General features: G+C 39.3%; 1 long non-coding RNA gene across 23 annotated transcripts in view; it reads right to left on the minus strand.

The window, feature by feature from the left end:
* Positions 1 to 27,959, minus strand: part of LOC126635311 (uncharacterized) — a 457,052-nt gene that overhangs the window by 141,240 nt on the left and 287,853 nt on the right. For all 23 annotated transcript variants that reach the window (XR_007627642.1, XR_007627656.1, XR_007627649.1 and 20 more), the window contains one exon: positions 18,295 to 18,433. This is a non-coding gene — a long non-coding RNA (uncharacterized LOC126635311). The remainder of the gene's footprint in view (positions 1 to 18,294; positions 18,434 to 27,959) is intronic.

The following is a 27,959-nucleotide window of genomic DNA, read 5'->3' on the forward strand; positions in this document are numbered from 1 at the left end:
TAACATGGGATTTAATTTCTTCATGTAAAGTCTTTGTCATTTTTCTTCTCTGCCCATTACACAGTATGTCTTTGCTCATATAATTACATAATTAACATCCTCAGTACCTATTTCATCCCTTGTTAATTTTGCTAAATATAAATACAGATACACTCAAGGAAACAAACCGGGCAAGTGAAGAAGCAGAACCAATTTAAAGGGAAAAAAATCTATTCAAATCCTGAAATCAGTAGTATCACTGAGCACTACTAGATGCTCATAAACCACATGATGGTCCTCTGAATAGAAATGTCAATGCAAGTTCAGCTTTCACTGGGATGACAGAGATCACCCCAAAATGTTGGTACCAGGAGGTCTTGGTTTTGTTTATCTGTAAGCAGTCATGCAGCTTTTGTAGCACCAAAGGACAGTAGTGGCAGCCAGTTAACCACACTGGTTTCACAACACTGTTGGTTCCTAAATCTTTTTTCTGAAAATCATAAGGATTTGGGAAGGGGTGGGGAGGCTAATAAATTTCCCAAAGTTTTAATCTATCCACCCTTGACAATGAAATTGGCAGTTTTATTTCTTCCTCCACAGTGTCCAAAAAGTAATTCTGATCATCCTTGTGAAAAAGAAAAATTTCAGATGGGTTGCATTTGGTGGGGTCACAGAGACCAGATCTGTATTCATTCTAAAATGTGGATCCTCACATTTAGGATCAGATTTTAAAACTCTTAGTCACACCAAAATTTACTTAGTTCCTTGAATGATACTGGGTCACGGAGGATGGTGTTATTCAATGAAAGGAAGTTTGCATCAGAAACATACTTTTAAACTTACTGCTTCCATACGGGATACTGTCTCTCTATGAAGATGGATAATGTCATTTGATACAGCAGCTTGCAATTAGAATTCAAAAATCCTTCTCATAAAGAGTCAGTATCAAACTTGCTTCATTGCAGTCACTGGCCAGTACAATCTGAAATTACACCAAGGTCTGCCCCCAGTATACTGTGCTGACCTGCTTATCTCTAGAATTCTGTTTAATTATCCAGAAGTGCACAAGAAAGTGGAGAGTCCAGTTTGAACACCTCGATGCTGTCTCAGCAATTTCTGCTCCCAGCACAGACTATTTCAACAGCCAGTGATCACTGGAGTTAAAGTGCACACAAGCAGCTGAATAGGATGCAATTCTTATTCTTATGATGAATATCAGGGTCAGAGGTGAGTGCCAGATAACACATAGCAGATGTGGAGGGAGTAGAAGGAATTCTGTTTACTTTGGGTGACCACCTACATTTCAAGGGGGGTGGGGGAAAGCTAAAACTGCAAGATAAAGACTGTTTAAAGGAGCGCATTGTACAATATTTTGCAGGACAAAGCTTCATTCTTGTATATTAGGAAGAACACTTCTTGAAACATAAGACACAGTGTGGCCCAAATTAACCACTTAAGGAATGTGACTCTTCATGAAACAAATGAGAGAAATCTTTTAAAAACATAGCCCAAAACCTGTGATCACTTCAGCTGATATTGAAAAGTTCTATTTTTTTCTGTGTTGCCTGTATCTTCAGCTATTGGAAGCAACACAGCTTTGCAAAGTGGGAATGGAGAAATTCTGATCTGAACCTGAGGGAAGTTCTAGATAGCCACTGAGAACACTCTGCAACATGCAGATGACAGCACATTTGCAATCTCTCATTGTGAAAGAGAAATTACTGTAAGTTATTGCTAGATGCTTGGGCTTAGATCATCAGTCCAAGCTGTGCAGAAGGGACATGAAACTGCTCCAAACAGACAGCAGATGATTCTTCCAAAGATGATGCACGGAGTTGGAGACACACAGGAACTCCTCAAGCTGGTAAAACTATCGGCAGCCATTTAGCTGCTCAGCTTTTCACAGCCCATGGCAAGGGATGAAGAACCTTTCTCCTCAGTCCAATCAGCTGTTAACTCCCAAGCCACAGGGAGGCTGCTACCGGGGGAGACAGGTGAGAAGACTGATCACTTCAGTTATACCAATGAGCTTATTGTACGACGAATGAACTTTGTTTCCCCTGCTCCCTCTTCCCCTCCCAAAGAAATCATGAAAGTCATTAAGCATCTTGATGTTTTCCATATGGATGTTTCTACAAGTTATAAGGTCAAAGTGGACCAGTTAGGAGAATTTAAGATCATCAGAAAAGACTGAAAAGAGCAAGGGGGCAGGGAAACCAGCTCACTTTTAAAAGAAAGAAAACAAAACCAAAACCCCACTCTCAAACCAAACTATCCAGGGACAAGTTGCGTTTTCCAGTATGCTACAGACACCCATTTCCTAGACTACTGACAGCCTTTGTGAAGGTTGTCTCAGTAAAGTCTCAGCAAACAAATACATAGGTTTTGTTGAAAAATTTCCCCCTAAACATTATATTATATATATACAATATACATTTTATATATATATATATGCATATATTTAAAACAGGCCTAGTAGTTACATCCACATAATATCATCCAGTCAGTGCTCAAGATGGAATTAATGGGACTATCATTAGAATTTTTAATTAGTACTTATAGAAAAATCTAATGGAGACTGGTAATCTGTGGAAGAAGAGATCTTAGAAAGAAGTTCAATGTAAGCAGGAAAACACACAAAAAAAATCCCACCATGTTGATGACCCCCAGTTAGCCTGCTAACTTTCTAAATTAGTTGTTATATTTTTTCCTTTAGAAGTTTTGCTCTGGATGCTGAGTAGTTGCTCTTTTTTTTAAGGGGTGAAGTACACAGCAAGGAAGTACATTTGGCAAATGATCTCTAAATTACTCTGGACTCTTTGAAGATACAGTAGTACAACATTTTTAAAGATATACACTGCCTCATTTAGATGATGGATTGGAGGATGGAGGGCAATTTAAATAGAAAATCCAATAGTTTTCAGTTCTAAGTCTTCTATGCAATGTACATCCCTTCTCAGGTAACATTAAAGATAAGTAAAAAATATCTTAAAAGCTGAAATGTATTTCCAGCATAAAGCAGTCATTCTTTTTCAAAATCAAAACAATCTGCAGAAACAATTCTGATATTGCTAAATTTTGGTTGAGTTATAACTATTTCCCAGAAAGTGGGAGGGAATGGATTCCCACCCCTCCATGGGGTGCTGCCACACTCCCACTTTGGCAACCAAAGGAATGCTGTGGGCACCATATAAAGGCACGTGTGGCAGGCTGAGGGTTAAACAGACACTCCTTATCTTTGACAGATGGTTAATTCATAGTCATTATTACTAAATTCAATTGCTCAACAATTTAGATATGACAAACACGTGTGTAGGAATATATGCCAGGGCACCCTTCTAGGAATCCCAAAATGCAATATTCCCTCCATGCTTTCACCATACATCCTCGTGCTGAGTGTGACAGATTGAAACAAATGGAGGCTTTCTGAGCATTTCAACTCCCTCCTGCCACTCTTGTTCCATTACAGAGCGGTTCTAGAGAGTTACTGTGTCCAGACCCAGGATGGATGAATGGGCTTGGCTAAAACAACTATTTTGTCCATAAGCGAAATGCAAGCCCAATTTTTTTTTTCTTTTTTGGCCTAACTTTTCCAGTTCTGTGCTGCAAGTATCACCACTTAAGCAATCACAGAGAAATAACTGACAGGCAAGGTCACACTTTGAATGGCACTGAGTGCTAGTAGGCCTACTTAAAGGTTGTCTGGAATGGCTTTAAAGAAGCCCATATCTGACTTAATGTTTATATAAATGATGACTTGCACACCCACTTCTACCACACAAATAAAGATTCACAAAGTGAGGCCACTCAACTAACTGCCCTTCTCTCTTCATTACATCCCCTATTCCAAACACAGACCATTTTTTTATGTGGTGACAGGCATAAAGATATTTTGGCAAATATTTCTTAAAAAATAGTAAAAAATCAAAAAAATAAATTCCCTTTACCTTCCTTGAGTTGATATAGGAAACTGAACTTCTCCCCTTCTCTATTCCCACTGATATTTCCAAATTGGCTGGCACAAGAAAGCACCTCAGAACACCTCTGCAGCTCACTCACTGAAGTTGAAAGTCTTCCACTGACTTCAAAGGCATTTGGATCAGGCCCAAAGTCAGCATCCTAACATGTGAGCACAGACTACCAAGCCACAACACTGGCTGGAATCCATGTCACTTATATGCTATTACTAAGGCAGTGCAGGAGGCTTACAGAACTTCAGGTCTGCAAAAGCATGTGCTATTCTTTCCTTGTTAGTTTACAGAACATTTTGTGAAGTTTCACCAATTTCTGTGCTGATATAGATGCCTTTGACATCTCGTGTGCATAAGTTTTCTGTTCCCTCCCTGTCCAGAAATTTTATTGCCTTCATGCCTGTCTATAAAGCCCCAAGATGTCATATTTTTTGTTAGAATATGAACCTTCTAGAGGAAAGACCTCACCTTTACTTGTTAGTAACTCACCTGGTACACTATTGGCACTATATAATATGAAAGAATAAATCACAACAATAGTAAATGGGAAAAGCCTCTGTGCTGGTTTTGCATCACAGCCATTAATCCTACTCAGAGTGCTTGCAAAACAAAAAACTCTGGGCAAGTATATGAAAATTTAACCTTACCTGTAACTGGGCAAAGTATCTCAAGCCACAGAGGCAAATGAATCTGACCATTTGTACACTGAAGGCAAATGAATCCATTAAACCAGTCCAGGTAAAATATTCACAGTTTCTGTTTCAAAGACCTGCATTAGCACCTGAATTGACACACTCCTGTTTGTGTGTCTTTCACACCATCCTACACTACAACTGCTTCAAACCACAGCCACGGTGGACCCAAGACGTGCTAAGCTGTCTCGGCTCCTAAAGCTAAGGAGACTTAAAGAATAAGACACCTCATATGTCTTTCTCAACATCTCATACAACCTCCCCTTTGGCAGGCAACTGCTTGTATGGTGGTGTTAAACTGCCTCTCACTTTCTTGTCCTCTAACTGAGTTTGTAAACTCTCCTTATAAGCAGTTTGTAGAACTGAAGTAAAACTAACGTGAGAGTACCATAATCTCAGCAGTGCCATATGGGAGACAAGACAGAGCTGAGGGTAAGCAAAGCTGGAAGAGAAAACGTGCAAGCTCCTCTCACCTTTTGTATCCAGGTAAACACACACTTCTGGTGAGCAGTCAAATTTTTTTAAGTCACAAAAGTGCAGTAGATAATCACAACTCATCTCTTCTCCCTCTCAACAGATAAAGCATTCTTTTGCCTCTAATTAAAAAGATTAATAAAGTAAGAGAACACATCAGGTTTGCATCAATCATTGCCCATGTGGTTCTTATTACTGTAATTAAAAGTTATCTCTTCAAAATTGTTGGATGAAAGTCCCATGATCTGCAATTGAAAACACATTGAAGGGAGTTATCCAACTTATTTGACTGTTTTAAGACTCAAATTTTAGAACACTGTGGAGGTAATATATTCAAGAGTCCTTAAAGGCAATTTGTCAGTAAAAGTGTCTTCTGAACCCTCCACTAAAGAATGTGAGTATTACTAAGACTTTCTTTAAAAAAAAAAAAAAAAAGGAAAAAATATGAATTGAAAGAATTGAGGGGTTTTTTTAAAGATGTTATTTCAAACTCAGACACTGAAAATTCAAGGGTTTATCTTCAGAGCTCTTTAGGTCCTGTATATATCAGGAATGTCCATTTCCCCTGGGATTGAATCTTTTAATGTATTTAGATTTTCACACAGAATGGGCCAAATTTCAAATAATCTTGAACAAACCTGGTTCTTTTGCTGATACATCAGCCCATATTTCACAGAAAGTAATGCTCAATTTTGACACCCAAGCTTGCACAATATATGGGATTTGGAAATTAGGTGATCTAAACATAGATTTTTTGCATAGGCAGGACTGTAGACTTACAAATCTGTGAAAGAGAAAGGCACTGCAAATAGAATGTATAATTTAATTAGAGTACCTTTCATTCAGACATTAGTGTGCAATAGTTTAACAGCAAGCTAATTACATCAAAGCTAGTAGCATGCCTAAAAATAATGCTTTTAAAAGCTTTCTTTGTGCAATGTAACTTGAAAGTTTTTTTCCATTCTCTTCCTCTTCTTTATTTTCACTGAATGCAAGTTTAACATTTTGGCATAGCACACGGTGACTTCATGGAGCTCTGTTCAAAACTGTTCAGGGTGTAAAACCACTTACTAGCTTTCAAGAAAGGTTTAGTAGATGCTATTAAAAAGGTTATTTAATGGGCAGAAAGGTATCTCCTGTAACATAAAGAAACCTTTTATTTAACACATCACAGGAAAACACCAAAGGGTGTTAAAGAAGGACTGGTTTGGATTTTATTGTGAAAGAGAAAAGAACATTTTTCTGCCACCTTTATTTACATTTGAACTCTGCTACCAGTTTCCCTCTGTAGCTTCTGAAATCCAGTGGTCTCTTGCATCTTCTTTCCAGTTGCCAACAGACAGCTTGATCCACGGGCATTGGGTTTATTTGACAGGGCATTTACATGACAAGAGAAGAACAGTCAGACTCCCAAGGCTATTTAGAAAACTAAAAGAGTTTGTGTAATTTGTCCAACAGTTCTCAGCTATGAAAACCAACTTTAATTTAAATTTTTGCTCAGATGGAATTATCCAACTCTCGGGAAAAAAATCACAAGGAATATGAAATGAGAGAAGTGCAGAATTCTTAAACAAGAGACTATGGGAGGGAAGTGGCATCACATATTCACTGTGGCCCTCTAAAATTTCCTACAGAAAAATTACTGTGTATCAAAGAAAGTGTGGAGAAAAGAGAAACAGTGATGCTGAATATGACAAAAAGCTTGTTTATGTTTAATACATAGGAGAAATTGTTCAAGGACAGTTAAATGTGACCCACTTAATACACCAAGGTCTCATATACCTATGGTACTCTGCTGAGTAAGTGCTGATCATGCAAATTAAGGCTGCCTGGGGATACACGGTGCTTTTCAGTTGCAGTTTGAATTTTACAAGTTCTCAAAAACTTTTAGAGATGTGGAGACATGTTACTGGGTCATTAGGCCAGTTCTATTTCTTCAGTTGTTGGCTCATTTTGCAAATTCATTTGTCTGATATTCCTGAGTCTTCTGACACACAGATCTATATTCAGGAATGTAAAAATCTAATTATTGCTACTAGCTGTGTAATTTAAAGTACAGATAGGCAAGTCAATATGAAAAGGTGTCCCATGACAAATATTTGAGCTTCAACAAGAAAGAGGAATAAAAATCTAGTGGTCACTGTGACTCTAGTTAACCCAAAAGTTCATCAGAGTCTAGGATCATCAAAGGTAGAGTATGCTCTCAGTATATACACTGCATTCAAGGTGTGATACCTTCTGGCCTTGCATTTATTGACTTAGATTCTTTCCCAGTTTGCAATATGCTTACAAATCCCACTAGCCATAATTTGGGTTCATTATATCTGAGCAAATGCAAGGAAATCCAAACCACACATTACCTTTGAAACTGGCATCAAACACTCAATCAAAATTTTACAAGCTAGGTGAAGATTAACTTATGAAATAAAAGGGCTAAGAAAAATACACAAGAAGTTAGAAACAGCAACGCCTACTTAATAAGGGTACAATGCTCCCAGTGTCTGAATACAAAACACAAAGGCAGACAATCCTTTTTTATAATTTTACTATAATTATATAGATTCTAACCTTTAGGGAAATAATGCTCTAAAACAAGTTGCCCTAACCCTCATTCCCCAAACATTTCTCTAAAAGATTAACTCGTGCCTTTTCCTATGGCTATTTTTAGTAATGGCATCAGTAATTAAACATTCCATGGTCTGGGGCCCCAAAGAAAACATCACTCTGGGTTCTGGATGTGTTCCATGATATCTTGAAACAATCTTAAAAAATGTATGCAGCCAGTGTTGTGATTCCCACTGGATCTGCAGGGACCCATTAGGATCATCAAGGGAAGCATGTGGTTGTGACAATGCAAGCAATTTAGCATTACTCACTGGAGCTGAAGCATGACACAGTGTGAAGCCACTATTGTTCTCCTTGGGTTTTCTGAAGACACTCAAGTTCAGACCTACTCACAGCCTAATTTGTAGCTGAAATCGGAACCAGAGCCTGCAGCCTCCCAAGGGAAAAAGATTAATGGGGGAATAAAGCTGGGGGTTTCCCCCCCAAAGATGACCATGAAATATTAGAGATTGCTAGAAGCCATTTCATCACAAATCTCTTTTGAACTGTTTGTGTAACTGAAAAAAATGGATTCTCTTACATTATCTTTGTGTTTGCAAAAATACAAGCTGCCATATACTAATGGAAAAGCACGTGGATGCCTACTTCCATAGCTCACTTAGTATGATTTCTTTCCCTATGCAGAAACAAATCTACTTATAAGGTAATTGTTGCAAAACACTTTCCTGTCTGTCAGGAAAACAACCTCAGCTCTTAATGCCAAAGCACTGGCACAGTCAATGAATGCAATGGAGTTCAGATTAGACACTGCAACAGCTAACACGATGAGACATAAAGCTTTCTTGCAAAAATGTCATTTCATTAGTTACCAAGTGAAAAAGGAATGTGGGTGCTTGAGGATACTTACTGCAGACTAACTGTGTGTGCATGTGTATACATATCTGCACTTCTGTGCAAGTAAACACATGCATTTTCAGAGAAAGATACTCTAGTACACAGGGCACTGAGATAGTCACTGCTAGTGACATTCTCTTCATGTTTGTATATCTACAAAAATGGTCAAAGATACCAATAGTTCAGAGTGACAAACTAAAAATAAAAGAAAAGATCAAACACACTAAGAGACAGTACACTTAAACCCCACTTATTAGTATTAACAGTTATGGTGTGAGAAGGACAGAAAGTTGACCTTGGTTAGTTAGTGTTTTTAAGCCACAAAGTGGGTTTCAGATAGACAATATAAAAAACTGCACTGCAGAAGCATTTATGGGGTACAACTCTCGAAGTGCACAGTGAGGTTTTATAGCTATCTCAGACCTAGTGGGCTAAATCCTGAGCTACTGAAATCAACAGAGTTCCACTTACTCTAGTAGCACTACACCAATTTACATCATCCAAGGATCTTGCCCAAAAAGTGTAATGGGACTCCTGTGGCCTCAGCTTTCAGAGAACAAGCTGATACTATATAAAATAATCTGACAAACCTGAGAAATTTGAAATTAAGACTTTTGCTCTCTCCATATTTCACCCAGTTGTGTTTAAGTGCATTGCTGCAGAGGCCTTGATATTACACAGTCAGTGCAACAAAACAGAGACACAAGAATTTTCTCCTCAGTCACAAAAAGATCTTATTGACTTCAATGCAACTCATATTAATTTCAGTGAGATCTCATTTAAGCAAAGAGTGAGTTTGGGCTAGGCTGAGTGACCACTGTGATATTAAAATGTAAAACACTTTTCATAGCCTGGTTTCAGATGATACCTTTCTCCGTGTTGTGGCCATGGAATAGGCGACAAGCTTTGCTTCATTGGGGTTTCAAATGTAAGCACTTAGATCTGGATACCAGCTTTCTCTTACACTGCAAAAGATGTCCCCAAAATTCAGAACTGGAGTATTATTCTTGGCTGACCAAAATAAAATAGAAGGACACTCTACAATTAGCAGTAATTTTGAAACAATCTAAACATTCAAGCACATTTTCTCAGCTGGCACAAAACCAACATTGCTGCATTTACTTCAGTGAGCCTAAAAAATTCACCCAAGTTGAAGGACTGACCCTTACATGCCTACAATCTCTGTTAAATTACTTGGTATCAGTGACATGAAGTACTAGACTCTGGCTGAAATTTCATGAAAGACGGATTAAAGGCCATCACTGGACAGAGACCATAGGACAAAAACATATTTCAGAAAAGAAAATTTCACATTTCAAGTTAGAGTTCTCTTCACAATGAAAGGTGACCTTTGATATCATTCCTGCCTTGCTCTTTGTATAAACTCTTTCTGCTTTCAGCACAGCTCAAACACAGATGAGTGCTGTCTCCATTCTTTCCTTAGCATCCCCATTTCAATATTCCAGACTCAACTATCATTTGCCCCAGCAGTCCCCTACTGTGCATCTGTCCCTCAAATCTTAAATACCTGTCCTCCCAATCTGTTCTGAGGCCAAGTCCAAATGAGTTTTGTGCATGTAAATTCTATTATCTACAGGCATAAATGACAGAATCAACTGCCTATGCATGCAAATGTTAGCTACCTAGACCAACCAATGTGCCATTGTGTATTAAGGGGCAAAGGTTTTTTGTACAGAAAGAGAAGCCTGTTAAGTGTACCTTAGAAACCACGGCCCTAACATTATGTGCAAGAAAAAGAAGGACCCCTGCCTGCAAAGAGTAGGTATTTCCAACAAGCATAATTTTCGTGTAGCTTAAATCTCTGGATAACCTTCAGAGGTTGAGTTACCCTTGCTTACAGCTCTTCAGGATTCACCTGGCCTTTGGTAATACCAGAGCATATGTGCAATCTGTCCAGTTAAAGTGGTCAGAGAAAGAAACATCATCCCACTAATATAGATTATCTGCAGCATCTGAAAGATTCCAGGTCATAAAGACATACAAGGAAGTTTAACAATTTATTCACCAGAAAGACTCTGGGAGAGGTAAGAGATAACTCAAAAAGTTAAATGACATTCCTGTTTTGAGGCTGTTTTTATTTTTAACTAAGGCACATTTTCTTTTAAATACTGCAAAAGTCAACACTTTTATGTCTATTCACCCCCAAATAGGTAAAATTAGATGATAGACCCCCTTTATTATTTCTCTTTTAAAGCCAGGAACAATAATTCCAGGACTGAGAACTTCTAACACACTAAGTTTTGCCTAAGGCCAACTTACCCACTATCACAATCCCTTCCTGAAGAGGTCTGAAAATGGAATAACTTATTTACCCTTCATTAAACAAGCACGTGGTTCATCCTCTACATTTTCTGTATCTATACAAAGTCAGGGTTTGGGCTCTATCAACCCAGTTCTGTTGCCAAGCTGTTATGAAGAACTGAATTCAGCTCAGCATACGTGTGTGTTATTCACACATTTATATACCCCATTACAGAGACTCCAGTTACCACTCAGGGTATGAATCAATCCCTTAGCAGTTTATGATTTATGCAGCTTGCTAGAAGAGAAGTAGGCCATGCCAGCCTTGAAAGCACTTTAGCTTAGTTGTTTTTGCTCATGAAGGACATGTTGTCCTGTAATTATTCTGTCATTTCTTAAAAGGTGAAATCCTTAACAGGTTCATGCTTTCTGTGCTGCTATGTGTATGTGTGAGTTTATGTCTGAGCACGTCTCACCAAGTAGGAATCATCACTCCAAATTACTTTACAAGGAGCTACACAGAACCGGACAGCTTAAAGTGTGTTAAATATCCTCAGAGTTTACACGGATGGCTTCAGGGGGAGCAGGGGCGGAGCAGGATAAGGGGGAGCCAAGGAAACCGTTAATATGTTCCAATTACTGCCCTGATTCACAGAATACACAACTGCATAAAAGTGTCACTTTCCGTTTTGATCCTGTCGGTAATGTAATGTAATGTTGTGTTTGCTTGTATCATATAATAGGGGTAGTATCAGCAAAATGTGCAACTTTAAACAATTATGCAAATTTTAAAGTAATGTGTTCAGAGAAAAACTGAAAGGAGATTCTGACATTAATCAAAGACTTCAGGCTCTGCTTGCAGGAGTTCTGTAAAATATGGGCTAACCTTAGTGTTAGTGGTTGAAAGGCAAAGGTTTTTTTGCTGCCTCAAATTAACTGTATTTTTAGCTTATTTGAAAAAAACAATAAAAAAAAACAAAAGAAAAAAACCACCCAAAAAACAACCAAGAATACTAAATTCCCCTTTCTACACAGAAATCTGCCATTGAGCTTCAAAGAACAGCTCTAAGAAATATAACACCACCCTTCCTTAGATATGTCAGAATATTTGGAAAATGTTAATAAACTTCTAGACTGATGTATGAATTACATGAATCATGGGAGCTCTACAATAGATTCTCCCTACGAAGCCCTGCTGTGCCTAACTAATGTTTATCTGATATACTGACAATATGAAGCTAATGAAGTGTGTAAACACAGCATACTGGTTTCACACTGAACTGGTTTCAATGAAAAAAAGGTCAGACCGGACCCCAAATGAAAACAGGAGGGAATCTGGATTATTCTCATACTTCTGCTTCTGGCTAGGTGGGGTTTTTTTCAAGTAGAGATTTCAAGAGAGAAAGCAAGCCTGGGATCAGGATCCTCCAGGCTTCAGATTCAAATTTTAGATCTGTATTTGTTGTAAACTACTTGTGTGCTACTCAGCCCTTCCTGTTAACCAGGGAACGAGGCATAAACTGGCTCGAGAAAAGCCATGCTCAGTATGACCATGAAAGGAAATGCCGTATCTCTCATGAGAAAGTATGATCTTGAAAGACATCTATCCTGCTCTCACAACTACTGGGGCACAGGCAATATCCAAACTCTTAAGATTATTATCTGAGCTGCTCTCTGAACCTCTGCTTCCCCACTGTCAGCTGTAATACACCAGGGCAGTTTACAACAGTGTTAGTTACTCACTTTGAATTTCCCAGCTTTAGTTGGTTTAAGTAAGACCCTTAATGTCACTTAAACATAGTGTTTTTGTGTTATATTTTAATTTTGAAAGGATTATCAAGAAAATCTACCCTTTCCGTTAACTTTCTTTGAAAAATGATTAGGAGTTTTAGAAAGGATCTCCATATATCCTCACACTGCCTAATAAGTTATCCATAGTGAAACATGTAATACAGACAAAAATTTAAGAAAATGCAGAGGCAAAATATAAAGTTCTCAGTCTGAAACTACAAATACCAGTGTGTTACATGGGAATGAAATATGATTAAACATTTTAAATTATACTGAAATTTTCTTTGCATGGGTATTTGGCTCTGTATAGCTTTATTGATAAAAATAGCAAATTACATACACTGAAAAGAATCTGATTGCTATTAGCTGACTGCAGCACTTGCAAGGAAAAAAGTCCCATTGTCTTACACAAATGCTACCAGTAAGTAATACTCCACCTAAGAAAGGCTTTGGAGAACTGTTAATAAAATTAGTCTCCTTTAGCTACCCCTTCCTATAATACCACAATAGTAATCTTGAGCTGCAACTAATTTTCCTGATCTTAAACGTGGAAGTCACTGTGAAAAGTAGACAGAGATAGGATGTAACAAATGCCTCACTAATAAATACGGCTCCTCAAACATAAAAATCTGGCAAAGCCCAAAGAGCAGAGCAGGAGGTAAGACAGCTCTCGTATGCTGCTGTCTTCAGTGCTTTTAATGTACACTGGATAATTATGTACCTCATTTCTTCAAACTTAGTAAGATATTTTGGTTTAAACCTATTAGTAGAGTAAGCAGCTACGTGTCTGTCTTAATTTAGTATGGTATTCTCTGGTCTAAAGCAAGCAGTTCCAAATTAAATAAACTAGCATACCTATTGCACAAAGCAACTGATTGCATTCCAGTGAAGCCCCTTTGAAAGCTATGTCAAATCTCTGCTGACTCAGGGAGGAAAGTACCTCATTCCCTTTGCATTAGTCACCCTACTAGAGATTAATCCCAATGAGTTTTCTTCTACAGGCTTGGCTGGCACACCCAGGATTTGCATAACATACCTGTGATTTCTCAATATTTCGCCCAAAATGTGTTCCTTCAAATGCAGATAGGTATCAACTTTTCCAAAAACCATTAACTACAGTGTTACTGTAACAGCTTATCGAGCCTAGAGCGAGGCCAGCCACAGGATGATTCCCTTGCTTTGGTAAGCAGCCAGCACACAACTAAGTACTGTAAAATCAGCATGGGCCAACACTCACACAAACACCCGTGTAAATGACACAGCTCAAAAAAGGTCACTGCATCAAAGAACAACAGCCTCTCTTTTTCTTTATTTCATTACCCTCATTATCTCCCTCATTATCTCCCTATTTCACTGATTTTTGGCAAACAGTGGGCATCTATTTGATGTGACTGGATTGTTTGCAGACCCTGCGTCAGAGTTTCAAGATTCCTCCCAGCTGTATCCTGCCCTCATTAGGCAAACAACCATCCCTTGGCCTTTTCCACCCACCAGCATGAGAAAAGACTAACAAAATTTCAGTTCACAGAGAAACCAGGAGTCACACACCTTTGATCACTCTTGAGTTATTTTACTCTAAAAATACCATGCCCAAGCAATCTTTATTGAAGGAACAATACCAAACTTGTAATCAATATCTACAATACCATCAAACCATCAGAAAATAGATCTGTCAAGCAAAAAAAAAAAAAAAAATGCTTGCATGCAACTTGGCTCAGTTCTTTAGAAAATAAAATAGTTACTATTAGATTCATGGGCTAAATCAAGAAGCCTGGCCTATTCTGGACCAAAGAGCTGGAAAACAATTTTCAGATCTGAAGAATTTTAAAAGAGGACAGTAACAAGCTCTTTCCCAGTTAAATGAGGGTACTGCTAGCTTGGTTACTGCAGCCCATCTAAATCACTGCAGCACCCCACATAGTGAAGATGTGTCTTTAAGGTAGCCAAGGACCAAACTGCTTACAGTTTCAGAGTTAAAAACACTACTTAAGCTTTCCTCAGAATCAAAATAAAAAAGGTCAGCACAGCTCACAGTCTAATATACTCCACAAAGGACACAGTGTGAAACCAGACAGCTTTACTGAGCATTAGTTCATAGTCCCAAGCTACAGTCTGGCAATGGCAGCAAAGAGCACAATATACAGCTCAGTCTCTATTAACAGTAAATAAAGTAGCACAGCTGTGTTTCATCATGACAGACCACAGTCACAATGACCATCCCCTGTCACTCCCTGAAGTACTGGTCAAGCAGCCTATATTCAGATTTCTACCACCCTTAAGGGTTCCTAATGTACATACCATCCCAGCAGCTAAGGGCTAGGTAAATGAAGTGCTACAAGCTGCACACTGGTACACCTAACCTTTGGCATCCAGCCACTGAAGTGTGCACAACAAAAGCTGTGTTATGCTGAAGCTTCCTAACCAAAGAATAAGAACTTGAGGAAATGCCGGCAGTAACAGGTTGGCACAGTGTTCCTCTGAAGGAGCCACCAGACCTAGTCAGCAAGATGCACGAACACAGGTTAGGTCTAAATCTCTACCTCCCTGAATGAGAGATGCTCAGGTATCTGAATAGACCAAGAAAAATGTGTCTCCAGCGATCCTGCAGTCACACCACAGAATTGCCTGCACCAGAGCATTTCAACAAAAACAGCAGGTTTTTATTTTAAATAAATAAACTCTTTTATTTTAAATGGAGTTTTATAGCAGTGCCCTTTTTTAAAAAATCTAACAAGATTGGGTTTGAAATGTTCCTGCAAATGCCCAAATCAGTATCTCCTGTGCATGTTTCTTAACTACCAGGCCGCCACAGTGAGGGGCACTCACCACCTCTCCTGACAGTCCAACCTGATCAGCAGCTCTGTGACATTCATGAACATTGTGAGTAGGGCCCAGGGCAGAGGTCTGTGGAAAAAGGAAGCCTACAGTCCTTAGACTTTCCCAGTCTCTGGACACCTAAGACACTATCTGAAAACTGAAATGTACCGTTCTGTTGCTGCATACCTATGATGATCTTTTCATGGAGCAGATGATCCTGCCAGCCCCACGAAGCAGGAATTCCCTGTCTCCGGTGTCCCGAGGCAGGCTCTAACAGAGACATTGCCAGCTGTCTCTGTTCACGCAGGCCTCACTGTGAAAAAGCCAAACAACAACATGACTTTCACGCTGCACCGTTTAGCTTTGGCTGAAAGTGTAATCGTGTGTCTGTGGTTTTCCTGTTTGGGTGCCTAATTTAATTGGCTGAGTCCACTCCTTCAAGTGTGGAATGGACTCTGAGGGTATAAGGAATTAGCATGTTTCTGCCAGAGACATTCCACCCAGATCCCATGTTTGTTTAATATGTACAAACAGCTAAAATAAAATACTTGTTGGCCTCAGTAATAAACAGAATATAAAATAGTGTGAAATTAAGCGAGACCAGCTGGGCTCCAGGAGAAATGAAAGGAACAGTTAACTTACACTACACAATGATCTGGAATGCAGACACACTAAGATGGACTGCTATTGATGTGTGTTTTTGATGCACTTTATATACAAAGTGCTGATTAGATCTAGCTACCAAAATTATGCCCTTTCATATCCAGATGCCAGTAATAAACAACATTTAGAGGAACAAATCAACTGCTCTGCAAGCCAAGTTTACAGTGTTGCATCATATGCTGTAGAAGCACAAAGTTATCACTGCAGTGATAACTGACTTCACTCTTCCAGAGGAAACTTTTTAGTAAAAAAAAACCAACCAAACCCAAACAAACAAACAAAAACAACCAAAAAAAGAACTTCAAGAATTCTTCTGCTCTAAGGCAGGATTTGTCCAGCCCTCAGAGATCAATGAGAAGTTCAGGATATGCATCTGTATAGATTCTGTGTAGGAGCATTTGGTCCTCCATATATATACTGGAACCATAAACCAAGCAACTGCTTAAGCAGAGTTTTTTGAAGAACTTGAAAAAGTTGTTCCCTGTAACACAGGACAGGATGGAGGTTCTCCCTCCGACAGGATTTTTCCTCCTCCATAGGGAAGCAGATGACACAGAGGACACAATTCTGCTTCATAGCATTATGCAATTTTGAACACCGAATACGAACAGAAAAGTGACTTAAGTTGCAATTCCTGTGAAGGAGGCTCTGCTACACTGCCCAGACCACCCTTGTGTCTTTTTCTGGCAAGTCACTGTGCTCCAAACCTTTCCCACTTACCTCCCCCCGGAATTATACGTGTGGTACTGTGGCTAACTACCCTTCCAGCAAACTTCTCCTGGCAGCTGGACACTTTGGATCTTTCCCAGTTTGCTACAAACAATGTATCAGATGCATTTATGCTTCCAATATCTCTTTTAAGTAAAGGAGGCTGACTGAGGCAATATAAAGTCCAGCCCTTAGAAAAGCTACATGGGAAATAAAAGTTTGTTAGTGCTAAATCAATGACAAAATAAAATGTTTGGGAGAATGGATTTAGAAGTCTGTCAGACAAATTACTACTTTTATCTCATTTCATTGGCAGCTGGGCTGTTTTGATCTTTCACTTTCTATTAAAAAGAATAAACTGGGAATAGTAAACACTCAAGATCTATTTTGTCCTCCCCAGTGTGAACTCACTGTTGAATTGCCAAACCAAGGGGATGGATTTTCTCCCAGTCAGTGTAGGTACGTACTTCTTGCATCCTAAGGGCAAGATTCCTCAAATCATCCATACTGAAGCCTTAGCCCTAAGACACAGCTTCCTGTGGAAGATCATGTCTGTATAGTCCAATGTCACTATGCCTCCAAAGGCACTGGAACATCTGGTAGGTCACAGAGAACAGCAGCTTTAATTTTAGTCTGGTGATCATTTAAAACCACCACTTCCATCCATTGCTTATTGTCCTACAGTCCTGTCATAAAACAAGAGATCAAAATGGCTCATTTGCCAGGTAAGCCAATGTGAGAGGGAAAACAATTGACTCAGAATCAAAAGGAAAAGAGTAAAGAATTTCATAGCAGCACCTGTATTAATGGTAGAAGAACACACTACAGCATCACCAGCCTGAATATCTGAGCCATTAGTTAAAATCTGAATGAGAAATGACTGTTACTTCAATGTCTCTTCCCACCCTTTACTATTTTTCTTTATCTATGAACAGTTGGAGGAAAACAAAACGCTTTCTGGTCTCACATAAAATGTACAAATGTTCACTCTCATCCCAGGGAAACAATTTTGGCACTGTATGGCCACACTGCAGCCTCATACTTGTGGGGATGCAGACCCAGACTGCTATTTCCAGACTTGTGCTTGATGAACACATGAAGGTGTGCTCTAGTGGCCAATAATGTACATCTGATCTGGTCTTACAGCCTAAAGGGTAGGTAATGCTCTGGAATACAAAGCTGCATATATTGCCATTGTAAAGGTTTGAATAAGATCTAGCAATGGAGATTGGTCACATAGTAATGGTAGAGTGGATAAGTCTCAATAAAAATTGTTCACTGATATAACAACAGAGTTACAGTAATAACACTGTGCATACGGTGAGGGGACCAACTGTGACCCTGCACAGTCATTCAAGAGCTCTGTTTTAGCTACTTCTATCAATTACTAAAGCTGCACAGTGCATAAGTATGTCAGCTTTCCACAGTCAGGAACCTGACTCCAACACCCTCTTTTCACCCTGCTGCCTGGAACTTACACTTTGATCATCAGTCAGCAGCCTCCAGCAGTGGCTTTTAGGAAGTCTGCTTTTAAAGGGGCTCCAGAGGTAATGTTGGGGATTCAGATGCTTCATCCAAAGGCTAGGAAGATGACCGAGGTAGCGAAGACATGAGCTCCTGTGAAGAAACACAAAACCATTTTATGAAACAAATTGCTGGCTGTCAAAATGATCAATGAAATTTAACGTATGTAAATGTAAAGGGACACACATTGCAATCAACAATTCTGACTTTACTTACAAAATGAAGGTCTCAAGTTCATTACTGCACCAAGAGGAAGATCTGGATAGCATAGCATAAGTAACAAAATAGCCAATCAAGTAATACAGGTACTATAACAGATAATGAAAACCTCAGCTCAAATAAGAGAATTGACACAAGAAAACAGCACATTAAATGTTAGAAATCACTGTGAAAGAAATAGAGAGCATGATTGTATCAATGCACAAATCCACAAAGCCCTTGTATCTGGCTCTGATACCATTTCTAAAATGGATATACAAATAGAAAAGGCTTTGAGAAGAGTGGCAAGGATAATAAAAACTGCAGAATGACTGCTGGACAGGAAACGATCAAATGGTATCCTCCAGTATGGAAGACATGCCACAGGGAGGAAACGACAGATGTATCGTAAGTGGTGTGGCAAGAGTAAATGGAAACCCACTCACTGCTTCTTCCAATACGAGAGCTCAGAAGCATCAAACAATAAGAGCAGATCCCACACTCAAACCAGCATAAGGCACAGGCCAGCTGTGGAACACCTTGGAGAAGGATGCAATTGTGGATGCAAAGGTTTGAATGGATTCTTGATAAAAAAAGTACAGAGGTCTACCAAGTAGAAAAGCCTCTCTTCTGGGTCAACAAGGCTAAGACAGCCTGTTTGTGTTCAGCGGAGTATTCCCAAGGGGATTAGCTATATCCTTCAACTTCTGACAACACCTGAGACAAGGATAGGCCTAGATGAGCTTTGAGTATAATAAGGCTCATCTTATATCCTTTCTCAATCATCTGCCTTTCAATGTGGACCAAGTACATGGTGTTCATAGATCCTCCTCCCCTCACAGCTCTGCAGGCTGAAAAGGCAACTGTCCTCAGCAACTTGTCATTGCCTCATTGTTGGGGGTCATATCAAATCTGTTAGCTAAGGCTGCTTGTTTATGCCCTCGCCTGCTGTAGTGGAAATGAACCCTACACACAGGGACACTGTTATTTAAATTAGTTAAGACAATCCAGTTCACTTTTTGAGGAATAGACGTTAAGGGTTCTCATCTGAGTAGATCAGTCATCATTCTGGAGTAGGGAGGCAAAAAGCATCTGGAGAGGTAGGACAGGCTACAGGTCTGTCTTTCCTTTCCACACTAATTCTACCAGAAATGAGGAGTATCAAATAGGTCTGGCTCAGGAACTCACTGTTTGTGAATGAAGATGGTTGACAAGTTTTCATATTGTTCTTTTTTTCCTGCTGGTTTTCATTTTCACTATTTCTTTGTCAGACCCTGTTTCCCCACAAGAGGTTCAGGTTTGCAAAAAACCTAAACAAAATCTCCACATTTAACATGAGATACCTGCCAATCTGTGATTCATTTAAATACTTTACTGAAAACATTATTCAGAGGGTTATAAAGAATAGCTATGTCTTAAAAGAGTGAACTCTTCACAATAATATTTTTAGTATCTCAAATTTATTTCAAAGTGTATACTGTTATGCAAAAAGAGAAGCTGTTCTATGTCCTTCAAAATGAAAAATTTTAAGTTAAGAATTTTCACTGAAATGGTAGTCTCAGTTAACTCAATGCAAGTAAGGAGACACCCTGATCTGACTGCAAAATCATTGTCTGTATTTTTTTCTAAGATGAGAATACCACTATGAATGAAACATTAGAAGTAAATTATGCTATTTCCCATACGTATTTTGACATTTTTTATTTGTAATCATTACATAGGCAAGACTTTTTTCAGAAGCCCCCCTTGGTAGTTCCGTGTTTAACTATCTGCACTAAACTGCAACAATCCTCACCCAGACTAACCAGAAAAGTGTTTCCACCCTTCAGAGTTCAACAAAGGCACCAGCACCTTACAGCCTTGTCTGCCTCTGTGGAAGGAGCATGGCCCTGAACAACTACCCTTGGGATAAAGTTAAAAAAGACACCTACGTGATTTCCATTACACCCTATTTAATCAATCTACACCCTACTTCATCAATCCAACCAGCACCAATAAGAAACTAAGGATGAAGATCAGGGCTGTGTGCTAATGATCAAAACTGGAAATCTACCCCAGCTCATTATACATTTTCACTGTTTCTGTTTTCAGAGTTGATAATATGTTTTTGTAAGCAGGCAGGTTATTAAAACCCAAACTTCCTGGTGAGAGCTGGGATATTATCCATTAACTCATCTTTGACAAGAACTGTCCATGGACAGCAGATGAAAAGGAGAATCTTTACCCCACTAATAGCTCATGAAGAAAGGTAAAAAGGGCTCCTCAAAAGGCAGGTCTTCACAAGAACGTTGAAGTGTCAATTAAAATCTTGATGAAATCACAAGTAAGTAAGAACAAGGTCAATTACATGCAAAAACAGCATATCCCACACATCTTTGTTGCACTAAAACACAATAGAATGAAAACAAGCACTTTAGGGAAATGGAAAAAACCTGAAAATTTTAATATTTTTCACTGCATTGTCAGGGTCTTCATCTGTAAAATCAGGAAAATCCTTAAAAAAAAAAAAAAAAAAAAAAAAAAAAAAAAGGAAGACTGGGAAGACTGGAAGAAGTACTGATCTGAGTGGTTCATTTGAAAGTGCTGAACTCACACTCAAAGCCTAAAATCTAGGAACCACCAGCTGGGCTGGGATTCAAATTACATAGAAGGAGTGAGTTTTTGAGTTGTGATGCATTAAGTAGTGGAGGCAATTGCTTTTCTCACCTATTCCACAAGGAAAGGTGGTAGGGAAATATTTAAGAATTAAAGAAAGGAGACTTAGTATTACTGAACTAAAGCATCTTGCTGGACCAGAGTTTGCCTAAGGAACTTCAAAAATTTAAATAAATCTTTTACAGTGAGTCAGTTCAAGATGGAGCTGGAAGAAAGACAAAACAAATAAGATAAAACTGTGCATACTAAATTAGTTAAAGAAGAATCTGTTTATGTACTGGAAATTCACTCATAATAAAAGGGGCAAGAAAAGATCCTTGTTCCTGCCAAGTATCAGCATTACTGCCAAGGGAAGGAGGAGGGAGTCCATGTAGCAGTTACATGAGGGAATATCTATATGTCATATATAACAAGCATGGAGAAAGCTTGCAATGGAAGGAATTACACAGACACAAACTCCTGTACACTGCTTAAGGAATGTAGAGGGTCACAGACCTCTTCTATTTCAGTTTAGAAGCGATTAAAAAAATGCTGTTAGTTACCCACACATAATGTCTCTGTATTCTCCCTAAGTCCCATGTAGTACCACTAGTCTATGCAATACACATTAATTTAACCCACACTGCATAATGTGCTACTTAAAATAAGCCCAACTAAATGAAGGAACACCATTTCCCAGGAGCTGCAGTCACCCACGTGTAGCTCAGGGTCAGCAGCTGCAACCAGGATGCAGCATGGCAAGGAACACGTGGCTCTTCGTGGGTATAAGTGGCAAAAGAAATGTGTGCAAGTTACCATCCCAACCACAGAAATGGACTTCAGGATCAGGCAGAATTTTCAGCAAAACAGCTATGAGGACTGTGTAACATAAAGCAGGCCTGATCTGCTTTAACTCAGCCTTCACCTTTCTCAGCACACACAGGCACAAACGAGCATCCCTCCTCTTGGAGCCAATGACAGCACATGGCTGCACCCATTCCAGAGTAAATCACTCTCTTTTTTTTTGCATAATTTACTCTAGTCTACTTCTTACAGTCACAAATTACAGCAACTTGCATCTTACAGGTATCTACAACCGTGAAGCACTAGAGCTGGGCAGGAATATTGTGATGAAGAGACAAAGAGCTACACAAAAGAAAGCTCAAAGAAAAGATCAAAAGGACTCTGTCAGTGTAATAAGGGTAACAGTAAACACTCTGACTTCTTCACTGTATTACTAGAAGTGGCATTGCTATGGTAAAAATATTAATATTTTTAATTCTGTTTACTTAGCACTACCTATGACCTCCATTTACTATTGCTGTTTCTCCCAGTTTGAACAATGAAAAGCAATAAAGCAAGTTTCACTTTTGCTTCCAGCCAGTTTCACTTTCAGAAAAGACTATTTATTTGTTAAAAAACCCAGAGGTTGATTTCATTGGAATCAAAAGCTGCGCACATTTCTGTTGGCCTCTGATTCAATAAAAGCTTTTATGGAACACTTAGGTCTGGGTTAAATTAAGTTGACAGAGTTTTGATAACAAATATTCAATTGATTTACAGAGAAATTAATTTAAGTGTTAATCCAAAGTGTTACCACAGCTATTTGTTTAAATTGCAATTTATAGAATTTCACAGAATCACAAAGCAGTTGAGGTTGGAAGGTACCTTTGCAGACTGCTCAGTCCAAATCCCTGCTCAAAGTAGGGTCAGCTGTAAGAGGTTGTTCAAGGCTGCGCCTAGTCCAGTTTTGAACATCTCCAAGGGCAGACTCCACAACCTTTCTTGGCAATCTGTTCCAGTGTTCATTCACCCTTACAATTAAAAACATTTTTTTTACCCTTAAGTGGAATTTTCTGTATTTGAATTTGCACCCTTTGTCACTTGTTTCTTTGCCCAGGTGCTTCTGAGAAAAGCCTGGCTCTGTATTCTTCATACCCTCAGGAGCACTGGGCCCACGTTTTCCCTTGCCTTCCTTTTGCTGCCAATGTACCTGCAGGAGCCTTTCTTGCCACCGTTTACCACATCCAGCTCCCCAAGGGCTCTGACTTTTCTCACTACATTCTTGTGCACTCAGTGTCCCTAAAGTCCTGGGTAACTGCAGCCACCCCTTGTATGCTTCCTTGCTTCTTTTTTATTTAACAGAAATCTAATGTACACAGAAAGCTATGCCAGCATTCTATTTTCTAATTTTGTGTGGAAAGTCCCCTTCACGCAATCGCTTTTCTATTCCAGTACAATGGGAATATCAAAGTCGTGTTTATATGCTTTCAAACTTAAATAAAGAAAAAACCCAATCAACAAACCAACCAAGAAGTGTAATAACTGTCTCTACAAAGGCACAGTACTGTGGCTTGCTGTTACAATCTCTCCCCTAGTACGCTGCCATACACCACGAGCCCCAAGAGCAGAAGGCAGGCTATGCTGTTTTACTTCCATCAAGTCATGGTTTGTAAACTCTGAACAAAGACTGATCAGTGAGGAACTCCACTGTGTAGTCTGTACAGTCTTCATAAAATAAATTAATGTACAAATAAATATTCCCCGATGGATGAGCCAGACAGCAAATATCCCACAAGTTCCTCCCCAGCCCTATTCCCACAGGTAGGATGAAGAGCAGACACCTAACTGCACTCCCACAAACACAGCTGCCAGAAGGCCTTGGGCCCATTCCTCCTTTGCTCTCCTGCCTTTTGCAGCTGTGAAGGGCAAATGAAATGTGAAAATAAAAGCCAGTTCTCAGGTGGTTTAGACCTCGTGTAATACATCCAGAGATCAGGACACTGGCACCACTTCTGCTCCCCTCACTGCCCTCAGTAACCCCTTGCAAGTGCTGCCGGCCAGTAACAGCTGTCAATTTGAGAGCTGTGTCATCCTTCCATCGTCTCTTTCCCTGACATTTAGCATGGTTTGAACAATTTTAGTTCAGCAAAAATATCAGGAAGCACTTTAGATCTTTTCTGCAGAGAAAGCAACACCTTCTTTGTTACCTGTAGCTCAGTTTTCCTCTCCCAAGTTCCTCAAGTTTCTCTGTGAAACATCTTGGGACGGAGGTCTTGGGTGGCCAGCACAGTGCTCTGGTGAAGGCCAAGTTGTACACTCACAGATGGAGCACAACTGCCTGTCTCTGCCTGTGAAACCACATCTAGAGGATAGCCGCTGCTTAAAAACACTGCTGACACTTCACAGCCCCAGAAGGACCCACTGTCACTTGGCAGAGTGGTGCCACCACATTCCCCTTAGTGGGGCAGTTCTATCACTGCCCCACAGGCAGCGACCGCTGGAACAGGACACCCTCTGGGCGTGAGATAAAACTCCATCCTAGGGCAAGAGAAGAGTAGCGGAATAAAAGGGAATCTGAGCAAAACCTCACCATTTTTTTAAATCAGCACTGCTACTGTCTGCTGGTTCAAAGACACAAGGACTGGACAGTGCAGCACCAGTTTTTCATTGTAAAACAGGATTAGGTAATAGCTGGCTAATTTAGCAGAAGGTTGGTCAGTAAAGAATTTTATAAAATTGGTTGAAATGTGTGGATCCTCAGGTTTGGTTGCTTTTTCATAGCTTCATTCTCCTCATCTCATTAGTGCCAGTAAAAGGAAGAGCAGCCATCAGACTTTAACCACCAAGGTTGCCCTCTCCCATAAAAATCCTCCTTAGCACTCCAATTGCCCAAATCTCCATATGGAAATTTTTAGGATGGAAGAGTCAGCTTTATATTGACTCCCTAGTAACAGCAGCACTACAGGTACTGATAGTAAACTACAAACAACTACAATCAAAAAGGTGGTTCCTCTCACTTCACTGCTGTCTTTATGGCCACTGCATCAGAAGGGCAAGAGGTTTTCGTGCCTTAACATAAAAAAAATTAGTCAAATACCACAGAAACCTACTGCAGGAGATGAGATGTTGTTAGGTAAGGGATATCCTTCATCTCAGTCTAACTCAAACCTGAACTTCCCTTGGTCTCAGTAGCAGCTTTGCTTGAATATGGACGACAGCACTCATGGAGTGCAGGCAGTGCAGGAACACATAACAAGCCAGCACTGTCAGTGCTGCCCGACTCTCATCAAGGAATAAATGAATCTATAGTTCTTAAAGCACTCTAAGAATGGAGACCAACAGATTCTGGCATCTCAAAACACAGAATTCTGGGCAGGGGGTTGGGGGGAAGTTCTCAGGGAGTGGTAGCATTAGCATTTTATATCCCTTTCAAAATTTGGTCAGAGTTCTCAACCATGGTTGCCACTGTACTGAGGTCTGCAATTTTCTCCTTCCTTCTCATGTCTGCCGCCATCCTTACCCAGATGAACTCTAAATCACATGCAATTTACTTCCATGAACCTTTTAAAAAATTCAGCTTATTTATCTCTGATTATTGTTTTCTATTTTGATGGCAAGACTACATTCACTTACAGTTTTTAAGAGCCATAAAAGGAACATTTATCTTACAACTGTTTCTTAGCATTCTGTCTCTGCTCTGCTAAAACTGGGTCCAAATTCTGTGCTGTGCTGCTTTTCCAATAAATACAAATAGATTCAATAGCAAGGTGAATTATTTGCTTTTACTCTTTTAATGCAAAAAAAGCTTGAAGTTTTGCGTGGTTGTTTACTGTTCTTTGAAAATCTGGCTGATGAAATAGCACTCAAGGCAAATTAGTGAGAAAAGACAAGAGCCTCGAGTGCTGCAAGCCAACAGAGCTCACTTTCACCATTCAGACATTTATGCCACCTGAGAATGTGGGATAGGATAGCTACATTAACAGTAATTTGCTTTTATTACAAATCCTGCCGTGTTTAGACACTCTGGGGGAAAAAAACAAAACGAATTTCCCATAAACCTCTTTTTTCTTTGATTCCTTCCCTTCCTACACCTGGAAAAGAACTGATTCTGACAGGCAGGAGGATCTAGTCCACTAGAATGCTGTATGCTTTCCCACTCTTACAATTCCTGGACCTAAAGCTTCAAATTCACCTCAGTGTGCCACAGAATCCCCATACCTGGTTAGTACCAAATGCACTTGCTTACTCTTTTGTATTGCTGTTTTTCAGGACACAGGCTGAAGTCCCTGTTTCCCAGAGAGAGATCTTTTGGAAGGACACTAAACCCATGAACCAACAGCATAATAACTCTTTCGCCAAGCTGTTTGTGAAGCTATACCTTTTTTTGAGATCTTGATTATTTCTGGAAAACCCCCCACTGCACACATGCATATACACACAGCTTGAAAAATCACAGAAATGGCAAAGTTGGTTTCTACTTCCCATAACCCTGCTTACCTTAACTCCTTATACAAATACAAGCTAAGAGTAAGCACACTGCTCAGGTGTGTCATTAGGGTGAACAAACAGATGAATGAACACAAAGGGTAGATTCTCGAAAGATTTTTAAGGATTCAAAGTCATTGTTGCTTGTCCAGTTCTCTGACCATTTGAAAATGTCTTTTATGATTAAAAGTTTCCCCCCACCTACATATATGTACTTGAAAATTAACTGATCTTCTTACTTTTATTGTGTTTTCTTTCAGATTTTACCACAGCAATCTGGGGCACCTGCCCAAAATTTATAAATGAAAATCTCATGCAGCACAGCTTCAGCACCCCATACCAGCAGCTAAAATATTTTGTCTCTGTCCCTAATCCAAACCTTGGCATACCCCATGTGACACATCTGCTTCTTGCAAGCTGGTGCAGCAGAGGTGATTGTGTTTGTGTAGGAAGTCAGAGCCACTCGCACCAATGAGCGCTCGCACAGCTGGCTTGGCCCCAGGAAGGGAACACTCTCCCTGCAAGAGGAACTGAAAGTCTGCCTGGGGAAGCCTGCTTTGCCTCTGACCGAAGTAGCTGTCTTAAGGAAATGCCAAACCTTGCTGCACTGGGGTCAAACGTAGAATTATGTGGCAGTTTGATAAGCTACAGTACACTAATTTATTGGCTATTTTAAAAAATGTAGAGGAAATTTTATTACGGATTACTTTGCTTTCCTGAAAACTTTTTATAATTAAAAACATCTGGAAGACATTTCAATATATCATAAACAAGAGGAAATCCAAAGCACGTGACTTCTAAGAAAATGATGCAAACATCCTTCTGTGCCAAAATTTACAGTAATCTGTTTTTCTTATTTTGCTACAGGGGGGAGGGAGAACGAACAGAGGACAAGTCAACAAGGAGAAAACTACCAGGGTAAAGAAACATACTATATTAGGTACCACTGTTTCATGAAAAATCCCATTTTTAATTTAAAAAAAAATTGCTAAAATAAATTTGACTTCCCATTGCCACTCTCCCTCCCAACCCACTAGTTTCCTTCCGGAGTGGATAAAGGATGACATCAATCCTGACAATATTAGGAGGCTGTGAGTGAGAAAGAAGGAAAGGACTAAGAATGTTTTGGATAATCATAGGTAAAGGAAACTACAGGTTTGATCTGAGGAGTACTATGCTTCTTAAATAATATCATTAAACATATACAGCTTTTATGACAGTTCTTTAAGAAATAAAACAAAACACCAACACAGGTCAACATAATACTAAATATCTTATTAGTCTGAGTAATCTATTGCCTTATAAAATACAGTAAGATTTATGGGCTTTAAAAACAAACACAGCCAAAAAGCTTAACAAGAAATCTCCAACAGTCACAAAAAAACCCATCAATTAATTACTAAGTTCACAGAAAACAAAATAATGCACAAGAAAAATACTGAAAATGTTTATAACCAAATCTAAACGTCATGAGAAACTTAAAACTGGTGTTAGGTTCACTGGAAAGACATAGAAAAAA

This window comes from Myiozetetes cayanensis, unplaced genomic scaffold (genome assembly GCF_022539395.1).
Source record: "Myiozetetes cayanensis isolate MyiCay16 unplaced genomic scaffold, myiCay2020 scf12, whole genome shotgun sequence".
NCBI lineage: Eukaryota > Metazoa > Chordata > Aves > Passeriformes > Tyrannidae > Myiozetetes > Myiozetetes cayanensis.